The 16,409-nt window shown below is 48.5% G+C and overlaps 1 protein-coding gene across 4 annotated transcripts in view; it reads right to left on the bottom strand.

Annotated features, from left to right (window-relative positions):
* Positions 1-15,603, bottom strand: part of LOC117355126 (RNA-binding protein 12B-like) — a 180,913-nt gene extending 165,310 nt beyond the window's left edge. The window contains exon 1 of one of the 4 annotated variants that reach the window (XR_004538296.1): positions 15,128-15,200. The gene's annotated coding sequence lies outside the window, so the exon portion shown is untranslated. Of the gene's footprint in view, positions 1-13,788; positions 14,203-15,127; positions 15,202-15,584 lie in introns of those variants that run through there. The other 3 variants (XM_033933223.1, XM_033933221.1, XM_033933222.1) reach the window with 3 other exon arrangements.
* Positions 15,604-16,409: the final 806 nt, after the last annotated feature.

Here is a 16,409-nt window from a genome sequence, read left to right as displayed (position 1 = left end):
CCAACCGGTCCTGTAAGTTGGGGTCCATGTCGACGAGGCGTAACCAGGCTAGGCGGCGCATGGCGATAGCGAAGGCTGCCACTCTGGAGGAAAGTTCGAAGCCATCATAGGCCGAGTGAAATAAATGGAGGCATAGGTTGGAGAAAACCTCCAGGAGCAGGTTAAAGGCTCCTTGGCGTGAGGCCGGTAGGTCGGTCGCAAAGGCTCCCAACAGTCCAATGAGATGTTTCAAGTAGGACGTGAAGGTGAAAGCGTAACTTTGTACCCTAGAGGCCATCATAGAGTTCTGGTACAGTCTTCTGCCGAACTTGTCAAGGGTCCGACCCTCTCGACCTGGAGGGACCGCCACTGAGACCCGGGAGGGGGTGAGCCTTTTTCAGGGAAGATTCTACCAACAGCGACTGGTGGGAGAGCTGTGGTTGCTCAAACCCGGGGTATGGTACTGTACGGTACTTGAACTCCATTTTGGAGGGGACAGCTGATACCATATAGGGGGTCTCCAGATTCCTGAAGAAAGCCTGTTGGAGTACCAGATTGGGCGGTAAGCGAAGGGACTCTCTGGGCGGTGACGGCAAATCCAGCTCCACCAGGTACTCTTTAGAGTATCTTGAGTCGGACTGGAGGTCTAAGCCAAGAGCGTGGCCCATGTCCTGGACAAAGCGAGTGAAGGAGGGGCGGGACGTTCCCGGGGCCCCATGTGGGGACGGTGAACGAGACCTCCGTCGGGCGGAGAAGGACGGGGAGGCTTCCCTCGAGTATCGAGGTTCATGCTCCGACCCGCGCTCCGAGACCGGGGAAACACTGTGGCAGTGTTCCGGGGTTGAGGACCTACGTCGTCTCGAGGAGCCCCTCGGAGACAATGCAGGGGTACGGGGTACCGATCGATGTCCTCAACCCGGACTCCCTCGGCGAAACCTGGGACCTCGGCTCGGAGCTCCGGTCCGAGGGGGAGTTAGGAGGATGTGAGGGTTGGAGAGTGATAACTCAGTCACCTTCAGCGGTCCTGTACGGGGCGTCGGTGAACGGCCTCGTAGTGTGGGCGAACTCCGGGCCTTCTTAGAGATATGGCGGTTTGAGGTTTCGGTCGTTTTAGCGCGTGCTTTGCCCCGCGGCGGTCCGTGGGGGGAGAGCGTCTTGGGCGCCTCGGTGAGGAATCCGAGGAGGATGGAATGCGGCGGAGTTGGCGCACTTTTCCCCGAGGGGGCTCGACGCGAGGCTCAGGCTGGTCCGGCGCACGTGAGGTCGAGGTCGGGGCCGGTTGTAGATGGGCCAGCGCAGCGGACAGCTCCGACGAGATCATCGCCCGGAGCAGGTCCTGGAAAACAGGCACGGACAGCATCGAGGGCATGTCCGATGCCTCGGTGCACTCCACCGGGGGCGACCTCGTATCAGAGTATTCCCGTGTGGTGGAGACATGGCCCGAAGGCTTGGAAGGCTTCGCCGGGGCTGAAAGCATGGGGCTTCCACCATGCGTCGCCGGTGTCCCCAAGGCTGGCTTCTTCGCTGGTGCGGAACCTGAAGAAGGAAGAGGAGACTTACCCGGAGCCGAGGCTTTTTGCTGTCCCGAGTCTCGAGTCTCGAGGTGGTGCCGAGGTATTCGGGGCCGAGGTCAAGGCCGGGGCCGACCTCGAGGCCGAGGTAGTGGGTTGGTCGGCGGTGAAAAGGTCCGCCATGCGGGCTTTTCTTTGACGGAGGGCCCGGTTCTGAAAAGTAGCGCACTGGGGGCAGGAGTCGGTTGGATGGGCGGCCCCCAGGCAGAGGATGCACCGGCGATGCGGGTCTGTGATGGAAAGAAGCCGCTCGCACCGGGTGCACTTTTTAAAGCCGGTCAAAGGCCGGGATATAGAAAACGAAACTGGCCGCGGCCCAAGTAGCCACGCGGCCGCGGCGACCCGGAAGCCTCCGGGTCGGTCAAAATGAAGCAGGAACAGAAATAAAAATCAGAAAAAAACGCGCACAGCAACTAAATCAATAAAACAAGAAAAATTTGCGGTGCTAGAAGGCAGTTGGGGCAGAGTCTTCTAAGCTCAGCGGAAAAATTTGAACTGGAGACCACGAAGGGGAGATGCGCCCTCTAGTGGAGCAGGAAGGCACGCATGCGTGGAGCAGCAGAGCAAACTTTAAATCTTCAATCAAGTTGACGTCACCCACATGTGAGAATATCATGCCTGCTTGTCCTGGGATAACTTCTGTTGTATCCCTGCTTCCTCAAACACAAGAATGCCATCATTAGCCTTAAAAGACACGATATTATCCTAAGTTTGCAGCATTTTGACTCTGTGAGCCAATAGTTTGCCCGCCCGATTCCCCGACTCATAATATTTAAGCCGCAATTTATCTAGATTAAATTTAATCTCTTCATCTTCCAATTTCCTGAAGCCGGAACTGATGCTGCGCTCCCCCTTGCCCCCTCTTATATTGTTCCACCAATTTGAGAAGTGTTTCCCTCAACTGTAGTTCCTCCCGCTGCCGGATTTTTTTCCTATAGGCTGCCAAAGAAATTAGCTCCCCACCTAACACCACCTTTAAACTTTCCCAGATCGTCATGGGAGAGAACTGATCTATACTATTATGGTCCAGGAAATCATAAATCATAAATCCTCCTCTCCTATTGTCGAACAATCTGGAGACCCTCAGCAGGCTTCAACTTCCAAGAAGTATCCCCCACCTGGAGGCCTCCCCATCTCAGATCCATCTATAAAGGGGCATGATCGTACCAAACAATATTATCAATTTTGATATCTAGCAATTTGCCCCCCTATCCTTTATCCACACATAGCAGGTCTATTCAAGTGCATACTTCATGTACTGGAAAATAATAAGTGTAATGCCGTCCCATCCAATGTTGCACCCGCCACCCATCCACTACATTAAGTATGTCCATAAATCTCTTCAAGCATTTCCTATCATTACATTACATTACATTACATTAGGGACTTCTATTCCGCCTGTGCCTTGCAGTTCTAGGCGGATTACATTTTAGAAGATATCTGGGTAGTTCCAGTAGAGTTACATTTCAGATAGGAGTATATTACAGTAATAGTAAGGAGTTATGATACCTCAAGTTCACAGAAGATAATACTTATCACAGAAGTTATTACATATAACAGAAGATAATGCATTTTGTAGAGGTAATACATGTCTATCATATATAAGTCTATCTCCACCCTTGCCCATAGAGTCCCAAACCAGGTTAAGTACCAGATTAAAGTCCCCACCAACCACCAAGTGCCCAGCCTGTACTGATAGAATTTTGGATAAAAGAGTGTCAAAAAAATTGGCCCTGTTTAGAATTAGATGCATATAAATTAACCAGCGTCACCTGAGCCCCATTGATAACCCCTGTCCAAATAAGCCACCTCCCCCCCCCCCTCATCCCGGTCAGGTACCACCTTCAACCTCTTAGAAAATAGAATCCTCACCCCAGCTTTCTTCTTCTTCTCCAACCGATTAGAAGCCCAGGTCCGCAAGGGATAGTCCTGGAACTGTATAAGTTTTCCCCTGCTTTTACAAAATGAGTTTCATGAACAAAACAAATATCAAAACATAAGCGCTTAACTTCCTTCAATAACAGTCGACGTTTACGAGGAATGTTGAGCCCTTTAACATTCAAGCTCCCCACTCGTAATTTACTATCCCCCCCATCAGTAACCAGAGAAAACATACCCAACATCAGATCCCCTCCCCCTCTCAGCCCCCCCAACTCCCCATCTTCCCCACCAGTCCCACACACCCTCGCACCCAACTTCCACCATGGCTTCAAGTGACTCTACTTCCTCCCAATGTCACCTCCAATATACCTCCCTGCCCCACATCCATTCTGCCCATATTTAAAAGCCCCCCACTGTCCAATCCCCAGTCACACTCCCAATGTCAGCTAGGGATCTCGACCAAGGTCCAGATCCCTTTCAAAACAAACAGGAACAGGTCTCAGCCAGCTGCTCAGGTGTCATGTGAAGCTGCCGCGCTCGTCTCTGTCTCTGCCCCCTTCGGTCATGTAATATTCCGCCCTCTCCGCCATGGTGGTGCCACCTTCCATTGATAGCACTCCAACTTCTGAGCCAATAATTTGCCTAGGACAGGATCTCCCGGTGTCACCAGGCCCTCCTTCTGAAGTAATGCCCACAGCTCCGCCACTGTCATCACTCGCTTGTGCTCCCCATTAAGAGTCACCAAAAGGCCAAATGGAAAAAGCCAGCAGTAGCGCAAATTTTTCTTTTTCAGCTCATCCAAGAGCGTCCGAAACTCCTTCCGCTTCTGCAAGGTGATAGCAGAGAGATCCTGGAATATCTCCACTTTCAGATGTTTCCAACACCCAGATCTCTCACTTTCTTCAGCAGGCAATCTTTATCTTGAAAATGATGAATGTATGCAATAATGTCTCTAGGGAAATCCCCCTTCTTCTGACCCAGCGTACGGTGAGCCCTAGCCACTTTCAGGGTGCTTAGGTCAGAGACAGATTCCCCCTCTTCAGCAAAGAGAAACTTACAGAGCTCCTGCACCACAGCCATGGCGTCCCCATACTTCGCTGTTTCCGGAACTCCCCAGATCCGCACTTTGTTCCGCCGGGACCTGTTCTCCAGGTCCTCCACTCGCGCACAACAATCCAGGAGATCATTTTGGACAGCACCTATCTGGACAGTGATCACTTGCACTGCTTCCTCTTGCTCCCCAATCCGCCGTTCGGCGTCTTTCACCCTGCCCAGCAGATCCGCAAAGTCTTGCCGGATCTCCTTGACCACATCTTTGATTTTGCCCTTTACAGCTGTCACCTCGTTTTTGATGTCAGAAGCCCACTGCTGTAAATCGGCTTTAGTAACAGCTGATGCCGATCCGGTGCGCCACAGCCACGGGGAAGCTACCGGTTCCAACTCGTCCTCAGAAGCGCTGTCTCCCGACTCGCACGTGGACACGCTGGAGGTCCTGCACATTGCAGAGGCCTCCCTTCTCCAGCTGTCTCCTCTTATAGATCTTCTTCAGGGACGGCATGATTCAACTGCGCTCGGTGTCGTGCACCCCCAGCTCTCCAACGCACTCAGTATGTGGGCAAAGCAGTGGGAAAAACAAGGCAATATGCTACTGAGAGTCAGAGCTAAGTCCCTAACCCTCCATCTTGGTCAGTGACGTCACCCAGGTTTTTCACTTTCTATATGTTGCACTGCTTTCAGCTGTGTATAGCTGAAATTATCAGAAGCAATTAAGGAAAGATTTATAAACTATAAAAGAGTTTTACCTCATGCAAAATTGTGATTTAGATTCTAATCTAAAGTATCAACTGCAAAAGACAAGATTTTGGTGTAGTCCTCTAGGCTTTTTTGTAGAGGGGAGAATCAATATCCAACTTGTGCCTGGAAAACTTGTGCCTTAAGTGTCCAGTAATCACATCCACAACCACCTTCAGCTCTCACCTCCTCCAGCACTGGCACAACCATCATCTTACATCAAGCAGTCACTGCCAGAAGAGGTGCCGAATTTTGCAAGAGTTCACGAGATTACGTACACACACACACAAGCTGCACTGCCTCCAATGGTTACCTTACGTTCTGGAATGTTGCCCGGCCCACTGCTGTAACCTCCTGTAAGCACTTTCCTGCCTCTGTATGAGATTGCCCTCTCCACTCCACCTCACAATTACATACAGACGCAGGAAAGCACTTGCGTAAGGTTACAGCATTTGAGGTGGGCAATGTTCCAGAACAATGGTAACATACCGAGGGCCTCAAAATAGTACCTGGTGTGCAACTTGCAGCCTGTGGACTTTAAGTTTGAGACCACTTCTCTAGAGGGTCTGTGTCTGCTATCAGGCAGAGTCGAGATCATCCAGGCTCCTTGCCAAATAACAATTGCCCTTTAAAAGGAAGCCTAGCAAGTAGCCTTAGAGTTGGAATCACAGGCCTATTGCCTAATCCAGAGCATTCTGCAAGCAGAAATCAAATACGCCGACACCTTACCTGAGATCTGCATAAGGTCTTACAGAGCGTCAGCAACATAATCCACTCCAGCCAAGCGATGCTGAGGAGGTAGCTCCACGGCCTCACTCTTCAGAGTATACAGCCTGGACAAACAAGCACACGTGACAAAGGATGCTGCTGAGGCAGTTTTGATTCCCAAAACCCCTGCCTCAAAGAATCTCCTGAGAACCTAATCCACATGGCGGTCCTGCATGTCCTTGAGCACCACACTACCCTCACTGGGAAAGGAGGTGCACTTAATCACCTGTGCAACCAAAGAGTTCACTTTAGGCTGACTAAAAAGCTGCTGGCACTCCTATATCATAGAGTGCAGCAAGGAGAGAGCATTCCAAAGAGTCTCATTGCTCCAAGATCAGAAAGCACAGTTACTTACCGCAACAGGTGTTATCCAGGGACAGCAGGCAGATGTTCTCTACATGTGGGTGACGTCACCAACGGAGCCCCCTAGCGGATGTTTTCGCAAGCAGACTTGCTCGAAGACCTTCAGGCTTGCAATTGGCCCTCGTATGCGCGCGTGCCCCTCCCGCCCTGCCTAGGGCATGCGTCCCCTCAGCGTGTCCTCAGTTCAGATAGCAAGCAAAGAAGCCAACCACGGGAAGGTGTGTGGGTTGTAAGAATATCTGCCTGCTGTCCCTGTTTAACACCTGTTACGGTAAGTAACAGTGCTTTATCCCAGGACAAGCAGGCAGCATATTGTTTACATGTGGGAAACCTCCAAGCTATCTAAAAAGGGGATGGAGGGAGAGTTGGCAATTTAGGAGAATAGATGTTGCAAAACAGATTGGCCTGGAGGGACAGCAGCGTAAACCCTCGAGGGGTTCAATTTCTTCAAGGAAGACTCAACCACCAAGGACTGGTGGAAAGCTGAGCACTCTCAAATCCTTTTACCGGGACAGTCCAGTAACGGGACTCCAACTTAGAGGGAATAGCCGTAACAGCATATGGTGTTTCCAGGTTCAGGAGAAACATCTGCCAGAGAACCTGATGTAACGGGAGGCGTGTTGTCAACTCCCAATTCCGCCAGGTATTCCTGAGTAAAGCGGGAGTCGGATTGAAGATCTAGGTTCAGAGCTCTGCCCATGTCAGAGATGAAACGAGAAAGTTCGAGAAGACTCATCCTCCAGGGAAGACTCCGACCGAGATCGGGGAGCAGCCGAGAACAAGGGAGAAACTTCCTTTGAATAGTAAGCTGGGGCCTCAGAGTCCCATGAACGGGAGACCGAAGCGGTTCGACTAAGGCGTGTAAGGGGCGTCGAGGAACGGCCCTGTGCCAGATGGACTGGGGAAAACCCCGGAGTTCGAGGAAACGCTGGGGAAGCCTCGGAGAAGAAAGGGTATAGGTAAATTCCCCACATGGCTTTGAAGGAGGCCCTTGAGTAGCCAGTAAACGCCTCGAAGGGGAACAGACATTAGAGTCCAATTTGAGGACAAGCGTGTGTCGAGAGGGTCTCGAGGGCAGAGACCTGCCCCGACAGGGCAGAGAAGCCTGGGGCATTTTAGAAGAGGCGAGCCTCGCTGCAGTAGCAGGGGAAAATGTTGTCCCCGGCCTGGATCCCCGAAAAGTCACCGGTGACTCAGGGGAGGACGACTCGCTCGAGGGAACCCGATGGGTCTTACGAGGAAAGCCTCGAAAGACAAGGACGCTCAGGCTGGTCAAACCGCGACTGGGTCGAGACCGAGGTCAAAGGCGTCGAGGTAGGGACTAGTCGGCTGACCACCAAGGAAAACTGTGTGGTAATAATAGCCTTAAGCATGTCCTCGAACATCGAGACCAAAGGCAAGTGGGTCGGAGGTGCAGCAGTGCGCTCATTCGGGGGCGACCTCGAGTAAGAGTATTCCCTACGTGAGGAGGCATGCTTAGAGTGATGTCTCAAAGACGCCAATGAGGCAGCGCTGACATGAGACTCCGAGGTAGAGAGCTGCACGGGAACGGGGACGACGGGAATCCCGCGGGTTCCCCCTTTGGGTCACGGGAATCCCACGGGGACGCCCCCTAGGATCGCAGGGTTCCTGCGGGGTTGGGTTCCTGCGGGGTTGGATTCACTCGAGCCGTGAGGCTCGTCTTCTTTCCCTACCTGCCCTGCCGCAGCACACAGCCGACCCGGAAGTCTTCCACGATGTTAGTGCTGATGTCGGAGAGAGGGCTTAAGCAAAGCCCTCCCTCCAACATCGGGAAGACTTCCAGTCGGCTGTGTGCTGCGGCAGGGCAGGTAGGAAAAACTCAAGGCACTGGCGTACCAAGGGGGGGGGCGGTCCGCCCCGGGGCAGCCTTAGGGGGGGTGCAGAGCTAGCCAGATACCCTTACTTTTGTGGCGCTTTCCCCCGACAACAGGCCCGGTCCGACAAAACTCCCTGCCCTGTAGCCGCGAATCTAAATTACCTTCTTACAGCAGCTGGATTCAGGGCAGGGAGGTTTGTCGGACCAGGCCTGTTGTCGGTCGGTCGGGGGAAAGCGCCACGAAAGTAAGAGGCAGGGAGGGAGAAAGGGAGGAAAGGTGGAGTGGAGAGGAAAAGACGCTTAAGGGAAATGGATAAAACTGAGAGGAGAGGAGGATGCTGAAAGGACATGGGGAAGATGGGGGGGAGAAGGATGCTGAAAGGACATGGGGAAGACTGGGGGGAAAAGGATGCTGAAAGGACATGGGGAAGACGGGCGGGGACGCCTCGCGGGACAGAGGGGACAGACTATCGACCTGTGAGCCTCACTTCGGTTCCTGGGAAGATAATTGAAACACTGATTAAAGACAACATAGTACAATATTTGGATGATCACAGCCTAATAAGGGCTAGTCAACACGGTTTCAGGAAAGGGAAGTCATGTTTGACAAATTTACTACAATTCTTTGAGAAAGTAAACAAACAAGTGGATAGTGGGGGAGTCAGTGGACATAGTCTACTTGGACTTCCAGAAAGCGTTTGACAAGGTTCCACATGCAAGGCTTATGAAGAAACTACTAAGCCATGGAGTAGGAGGAGAAGTGCACAGATGGATCGGCAAGTGGTTGGAGAACAGAAAGCAGAGGGTTACCATAAATGGGAAATTCTCAGACTGGGAGAGGGTGACTAGCGGCGTGCCCCAGGGCTCGGTTCTTGGGCCCATCTTGTTCAATATTTTTATAAACGATCTGGAAGAGGAAACAACTTGCAATATAATAAAGTTTGCAGACGATACAAAACTATGTCGGGCGGTTGACTCTCAAAGGGACTGCGAGGAACTCCAGAAGAAGCTGGAAGCATGGGCATCAAAGTGGCAGATGAATTTTAACATAAACAAATGCAAGGTGATGCATCTAGGAAAAAAAAACAAAGAACACGAATATAAGATGCTGGGGGCGACATTAGCAAAATGCGAACAAGAAAGGGATTTGGGGGTACTGATTGACAGAACCCTAAAGCCTTCGGCACAATGTGCGGCAGCTGCAAAGAAAGCAAACCAGATGTTGGGCATGATTAAGAAGGGGATCACAAGTAGATCGGAAGATGTAATAATGCCACTTTATAGAGCAATGGTTAGACCGCAATTGGAATACTGTGTACAACACTGGTCTCCATACTTCAAGAAAGATATAACTCTGCTGGAGGGGGTACAGAGGAGAGCCACGAAACTTGTCAAGGGATTGGAGAATTTGAGCTACAAAGTGCGCCTTATGAAATTGGGACTGTTTACCCTCGAGCAGAGAAGACTGAGAGGGGATCTAATAGAGACTTTTAAATTAATAAAGGGATTTGATAAAATGGACCAAGAAGAAGCTTTATTAACTTTTTCGGAGGTGACACGGACAAGAGGTCACAGACTGAAACTGAGAGGCAGCAGGTTCAGGACGAATGTCAGGAAGTTCTTTTTCACACAGAGAGTGCTGGGAATTTGGAATGCTCTCCCGGAGGATGTTGTGACAGAGATTACTGTTCTGGGTTTCAAGCGCAAGTTGGATGCACACTTTCTTGCAAATCATATTGAAGGCTACGGTATATCTGGGTCTCCAATCAGGAGCACCTAAATGGGCCGCCGCGTGTGCGGATCACCGGACTGGATGGACCTCGGTCTGATCCGGTGAAGGCTTTTCTTATGTTCTCGCGGGGACGGGTGGGGACAGAGGGGATTCCTCACGGGGACGGGTGGGGACAGAGGGGATTCCTCGCGGGGACGGGTGGGATTCCTCATGGGGACGGGTGGGGACAAGTGGGATTTCTGTCCCTGCGCAACTCTCTACTCCGAGGAAGGCTTCTTTGCCGGCACATCTGAGGAAGAAAGTGGAGACTTACCCGAGGCCGGGGTAGCAGGAGGGGCCAAGGCCAGAGCATTTGAGGCCGACGGGGACTTCGAGGCTGAAGACTTTGAGGCCGAGACACCCACCGAGGGTGCCGAGGCCGAGCTCAAAGCCTGTCCCGAAGGATCCATTGGGCCAAAGAGTTGGAGAATCTTGGCCACCCTCCGACGAAGAGCCCGCGGTTGCAAGGTCACACAACGGGGACACGACTCAGCGCAGTGCTCTGCACCCAGGCACTCCACACACCAACGATGAGGATCGGTGATGGAGATAACCCGGTTCCACTTAGTGCAGTTTTAAAGCCGAAACAAGGCCGGGACATAAGAAAAAGAAAGCCGCGCCTGAGGAAGACCGGGAACCTGGTCAAAATTATACGTACGGAAAAAAATGAAAATAAAGAAAATAAAAGACGCGAGTACAGCGACTCAAAGGAAACAAACGGAATAAGCTGCGGTGCAAGACGGACAAAGAGAACGCGCGAAGTAAGGGAGCAGTGCTTCTGGCTCCGCGGAAAACACTGAACTGAGGACACGCTGAGGAGACGCATGCACTAGGCAGGGTGGGAGGGGCACGCGCGCATGCACGGGTCAATCGCAAGCCTGAAGGTCTTCGAGCAAGTCTGCTTGCGAAAACGTCCGCTAGGGGGCTCCGTCGGTGACGTCACCCACATGTAGAGAATATGCTGCCTGCTTGTCCTGGGATAATGCTGTATCAGGATGTCGGGGAAAAGTGTAGGACTAAGCTCACACTCCACAGAGGAGGTAGAAAGAGCTGGCTAAATAAGGCTGAACGACTAAAGTCAACTCTTGCAGAGACTCCAAAATGAGATCAGGCAAAGCAGCAGACTTAAATAAAAACAGAACTGTGGGATCGTCCCCAGATTCGAAAGCCAAAGAAGGATCCAATAATCCAGTATACCGTCCCAAGTCCCCCGCCACAGGAAAAGCATCCCCGGAAAACAAGGGGTCCGCAAACTGATAATCATCATCATAAAAGTATCACCCAAGTCACGGTCAGCTAACTCAGGAACAGCATCTGACTGAGAAGAGGATGTGCCTAAATATGCAAAACCGCTGAGATACAAGTCCAAGGCAGAGCGGGACTGCGCATGTGAAGCTTGGCTATCCTGAAAAGCAGCTCACAAATATTTCATAAATTCTGAGAAGGCATCAGGTCCCTGGGGAGTAGAGTCAGTCTTAGATGACTTGACCTTGCGTTTCTTGGGTTGCAGTGTGTTCACATCCTCTCCCACAGAACATTCAACCTTACCAAGCTCCGAATAAGAAATGGCCGCCCCAAAGGGCTAATCACAAGTTTTTTTACCTGCTCAAGAAAGGGGAGAGGTTAAGCATGGAACTGCCACCTCTCCTGCCCACTCCACACAGCACATGGCATAAGGTCGCTCCGGAGACGCTAAATTGGTGCAATCTTGGCAAGGATTTGAAGTAGAAAAGCCCAAGGACCTCATCCCAAGAAGTTCCGAGGCAAAATATTGGAGTTTTGAAAGTGCATAGAGCTACTGAGAAAAAAGATCACTAAAATCCAAGCTGACTGCTGCTAAGAAATTCACACCAAAATCGCAATATTTTTCACAGTCAGCAAAATTTAAAACCAGTGATTTTAGGATTTTTCAGGTTGGGGAACACAGGGGGACATGCAGAAACCTTTAAAACATTGAACCCTGATTCACCTCACAAGATGTGACAGCCTTACTCACTGAGTGTGACCTGTGCTGGAAAAGTACTGCAGTCTGCCTCAACTCTTACAGTAGCTGAAATCAGAAATCACTGCCTCATGCTGGGCAGGCCTCCGACGCTAATGTTTGGGCTGCCAGTCAGACATGGTGCCTGACCATACCTCCACCCCCGTGGATCGACAAATGCTAAGGGAAGGGTGGAGGCAAAAAACGCAGATGGCACCCTGCAATACACCGCTGAGTCTCCTAAGGGTGCCTGACAGCCTGCACTTGAACCCCTGCTAAAAAGTAGGTGAGGAAAAAGCGGTGACAGACCTGAACTCCAAAGAAACAAATGCAGGCTGGTCAACAGGTACCAGGGATTGGCCTGTCAGCTGCAGACCAGAGTCTGCTACTTTTCTATGAAGGTGGAGCTGAAGAAAATGCACCCAGCACAAAGAAAACCCCAAAAAGGAACCAAAAACACTAAAGAAAATAAGAAAAAAGGGAAGAGCAAAACAGAAACACACCTTCAGGATCACATACAAAAGGAAAAACTACAGATGGCAGTAGAGTTCCCCAGTGAAGTAGAGGAGAGTCGGAGAAAAAATCCAGAGTAGATTCCTTCTGCAGATGGAACATGGCCATTGCACTGAAATACACTTGGAGGTCAGCAAGAGGAGTTTGAACTGTATGTGGAAGTGGACAGGAGTCAATGAAGCGACTTGAGAAGGTGATAACATGAACATGATACTGGTGGAATATGAGGCATGCAGCAGAATTCTGAACAGATTGAAGGGGGAAGAGATGAATTAGCGGGAGACCCGCAAGATGCACGTTGTTGTAATCCAGGTAAGTGTCAAGAGCGTGGATAATGGTCTTGGCAGCGTGCTCAGAAAGGAAACTCCAGATTTTAGCAACGTTGTATAGAAAGAAGCGACAAGTTTTTGCGTTTGTTGGATATGCAAAAAGGACAAAGACAAGTCAAAGATGACCTCAAGGTTGCAAGCCAACAAAACAGGGAGGATGGGAGCGATATCCACTGAAATAGAGAAAATAAGGAGTTCAGTCTTGGCCATGTTTAACTTTAGTTAGTGGTAAGACATCCATGTAGCAATGTCAGATAGACAGGCCGAGACGCAGGCCTGGCTTACTGTAGAAATTTCAGGCTTAGAGATAGATTTGCGTGTCATCAGCAGAAGTTATGGAAGGAAATTAGAGCAACAAGTGAAGAAGTGCAGCTGGGAGAAAAGAAGAGGTACTAAAATTATAAACTAAGGAAAGAAGGGTGATTTATACCTATTATTTAACTCAAACACAACCCCACATAGAACAAACGAACATGCTCAGCAACGCTAGAAGGCTTAACACACACTCATACAGCCAACCACAGCAGGAGAACAACAAAACAAACCAAAAAAACAAAATAAGTGGAGAAAAAAGCCTCAGTTCTGCTTCATTTGGCAAAAAAACTCCACTTCACAAACACTTCTAGCGTTGCTGAGCATGTTCGTTTGTTCTATGTGGGGTTGTGTTTGAGTTAAATAATAGAAAAGAAGAGGTCCCAGGACAGAGTCCAAGATATAACAAAGCAAAAGGAGAGAAAGGTGGGGTAAGGGAGACATAATCCCTATTGCTATTTCAACATCTCGTTTACATACAAGAAATTTCATCTCAACATGGGTAACTGCAGAATAATCCCTGGAGAAGCATCCTATCCCACTCTCAAATCAGAACTATTCTCTTCACCCTAAGCAAAGGTGAATTCTGAAACTAAAACATAAGCAATATTGGTTAAAAGGGGACAATTTTACTTAGCAGTACAAAGAACCCAGATTTGAAAAAATTAATTTAAAAAAAAAAAAACCCTTACCATTTAAAACTCAAGACACTTCAAGATAGTTAGTCTCCTCCATATAACAAGGTGCATAAAAATTTGAAACATTTATTTTAGGACACACCATCTGTGTGTTAAAGACTCAGCTAAGTTAAATGAAGAGCATCAGGAATTAACTGCTCAGGCCATACTACAATCAAACTTTTTTTGTCTAGTATGAACTATTAAAACAATATTTTTAACGAGATTTTCCAAATAACCTTCTATCCCTTTAAATTTTAACAATATAAATATTAAAACCTATTTTCACTAGCTATCAAGTACCAACTATTTTGTACTACGGTAGTTGACAATCATAAAAGTTGTCTAAATTACAGAACTTCGATCACGCTATCAATTAGACTCATTAGAGAATGACACGGAGACAAATTTTCTCCGTCCCGTCCCCATGAGTTTTGTTGCCATTCCTGTCAGCTCTACCTTAACTGCACAAGCCTCAAATATTTATGATTTTAAATGTTTGAGGCTTGTGCAGATGAGGATGGAGTTTGCAGAAATGGGGCAAGGATAGGAAAACAACTCGCAGGGGACGGGGAAAATTTGTCCCGTGTCATTCTCTACCATCAATTATAGAAGTCATCACTGAAAAACAAGAACATTAATGATTCAGTTAGTACGACCCAACTTTCTGCATACAAATCCCATCATCATGCAAGGCAGCTAAGAAAGCTCCCCTGGAGAGGACCATGAATATCCCCAATTTCTTGTAATAACAGCAGGCTATCATAAAAAAATAACCACAAAATTCGCAGACCAAAATTATCAAGCGTGAAAAGCTACAGTACACTCCAATTTTTTTCTCTGCTGTACCAAGCCAGAGGGAAAGGGGAAAGGCCGCTTTAATTACCATTATTTTTCTTCAGTATATTCAAATGGACTAACAAAGAAGGCATTCCTAAATTGTTGTTGGGGGTTTTTAGGGGTTTTTAAGCAACAATCATTTTTTATTCAGTAGTTTATAACAGTAAAAAAAAAATCGTCCTATTCAAAACGCATTTTTTTTTTAAATGAGAAAACAAGCAGACTACGTTCTACAACAAAACACGAGAAAACCCAATACCCTATAATCGATGCCCATTCTTTCACAAGTATAAAACACTTTTCATCCAATAACAGAAAGCCCATATTTGCTCAATTCCACCCCGAAATACACCACCACCACCACCGCCACCGCCACCGCCGCCGCCGCCTCCGCTTCGCCTGCGGAAGGCCGCAAGCTCCCTGGCTTTAAATTCCCAGGCAAAATTTAATAAGAAGTATAAGACTTAGCATTAAGTAAGGAATGAGAAGAATCACTACAAGCAGCCTCACGTACAGTTTCAAAAGAATACTCTCCTCGCTAGAAACCCAATATCAAAAATGGCGGAACTCGGCTGGCAGAAAGGAAGTCCAACGACTTAAAAGCTTGAAAGGCGCATGCGCTTTATATTTAGCTCGGAGCGCCTCTAATTTTTCTATGCACGAATGAAATAGTAAATGGGAAACAAGGAAGAGATATACAGTGAGCTTCTTATTGACTATTATGTGCTAACTTCAAATAAGAAATGGTTTTCAGTTTTGTAATTTGTTATCCTTTATTGAACTGATTTAATATGACATGTATCACCAGAGTTGCTACTTGTAATGCTTTGGCTTGTGGATCTGGTTTCTATATTGTTTCCTACGAAAATCAAACAGGAAACCCATGTATGTATGCGCTATGGTAAATACCAAACTGAATTAGCTTTTTGTTTATGACATATATGTAAGAGGCAAAAATAAATAAAACCAACCTCACGGGTTTCTAGAGAGGTAAAAGTTGAGTAGGTGCTGAAGGCTAGAATGGAACAGAACAAAGCTGGCAACAGGCAGTCTGTATTATAATTGCCACTTGGGGTGGGGAGTTGTCTTAAAGGGTTTTTAGAGAATGACACGGACAAATTTTCCCCGCCCCGTCCCCGCCCCCGCCTCATTCCTGCACAAGCTTCCAACACTTTAAAATCATAGTGTTCAGTGTGTCTGATTAAGGCAGAGCTTGCAGGAATGGGACAAGAACAGATTTTGTGGGGATGATTCAGAGATATTGAGGAGAGTGACCTGGGGACAAAAATTCATCCCCATCCCCTCATCATCCCTACATTTTTATTCCCATTTCTTCACTGTTCCCACAGTGGCGTGCATTTTTCATCCCCGTAGTCTTAATTGTCTTCCCTGTGTCTCCCCCGCTCAAAGCAGAAACATTCGTTTATGCAATTTTATGGGCGTTGCAAATAAATTCACCCACACATATATACACACACACAGTGCGCATAAGCTGATTGTTTAATGTAAAAAAAAAAACCAGGACCATGGTGGTAAGGCTGCGGATAACTGAAGCAGTGGCGTACCTAGGGTATGTGGCACCGCCCATCATTTTTTGACACCCTCCCCCATCTATATGAAAAATATGAATTTTAGTAACAATCCACATATGGCACAACAAGAGTGTACCTAGGAAAAGGCAGCATCTTAAACACTGCAGTGAGCACTAGAACACCAACACATACATTGTAAAACTAAACAAGCCAGATCCCACACAGTCAATTGATCCTGTAGTCAATGCCAACTGAAAACTAAGT

This window comes from Geotrypetes seraphini, chromosome 2, assembly GCF_902459505.1.
Source record: "Geotrypetes seraphini chromosome 2, aGeoSer1.1, whole genome shotgun sequence".
Classification (NCBI taxonomy): domain Eukaryota; kingdom Metazoa; phylum Chordata; class Amphibia; order Gymnophiona; family Dermophiidae; genus Geotrypetes; species Geotrypetes seraphini.
The sequence above is the reverse complement of the archived record's forward strand: the minus strand, read 5'-3'. Positions and strand labels throughout refer to the sequence as shown.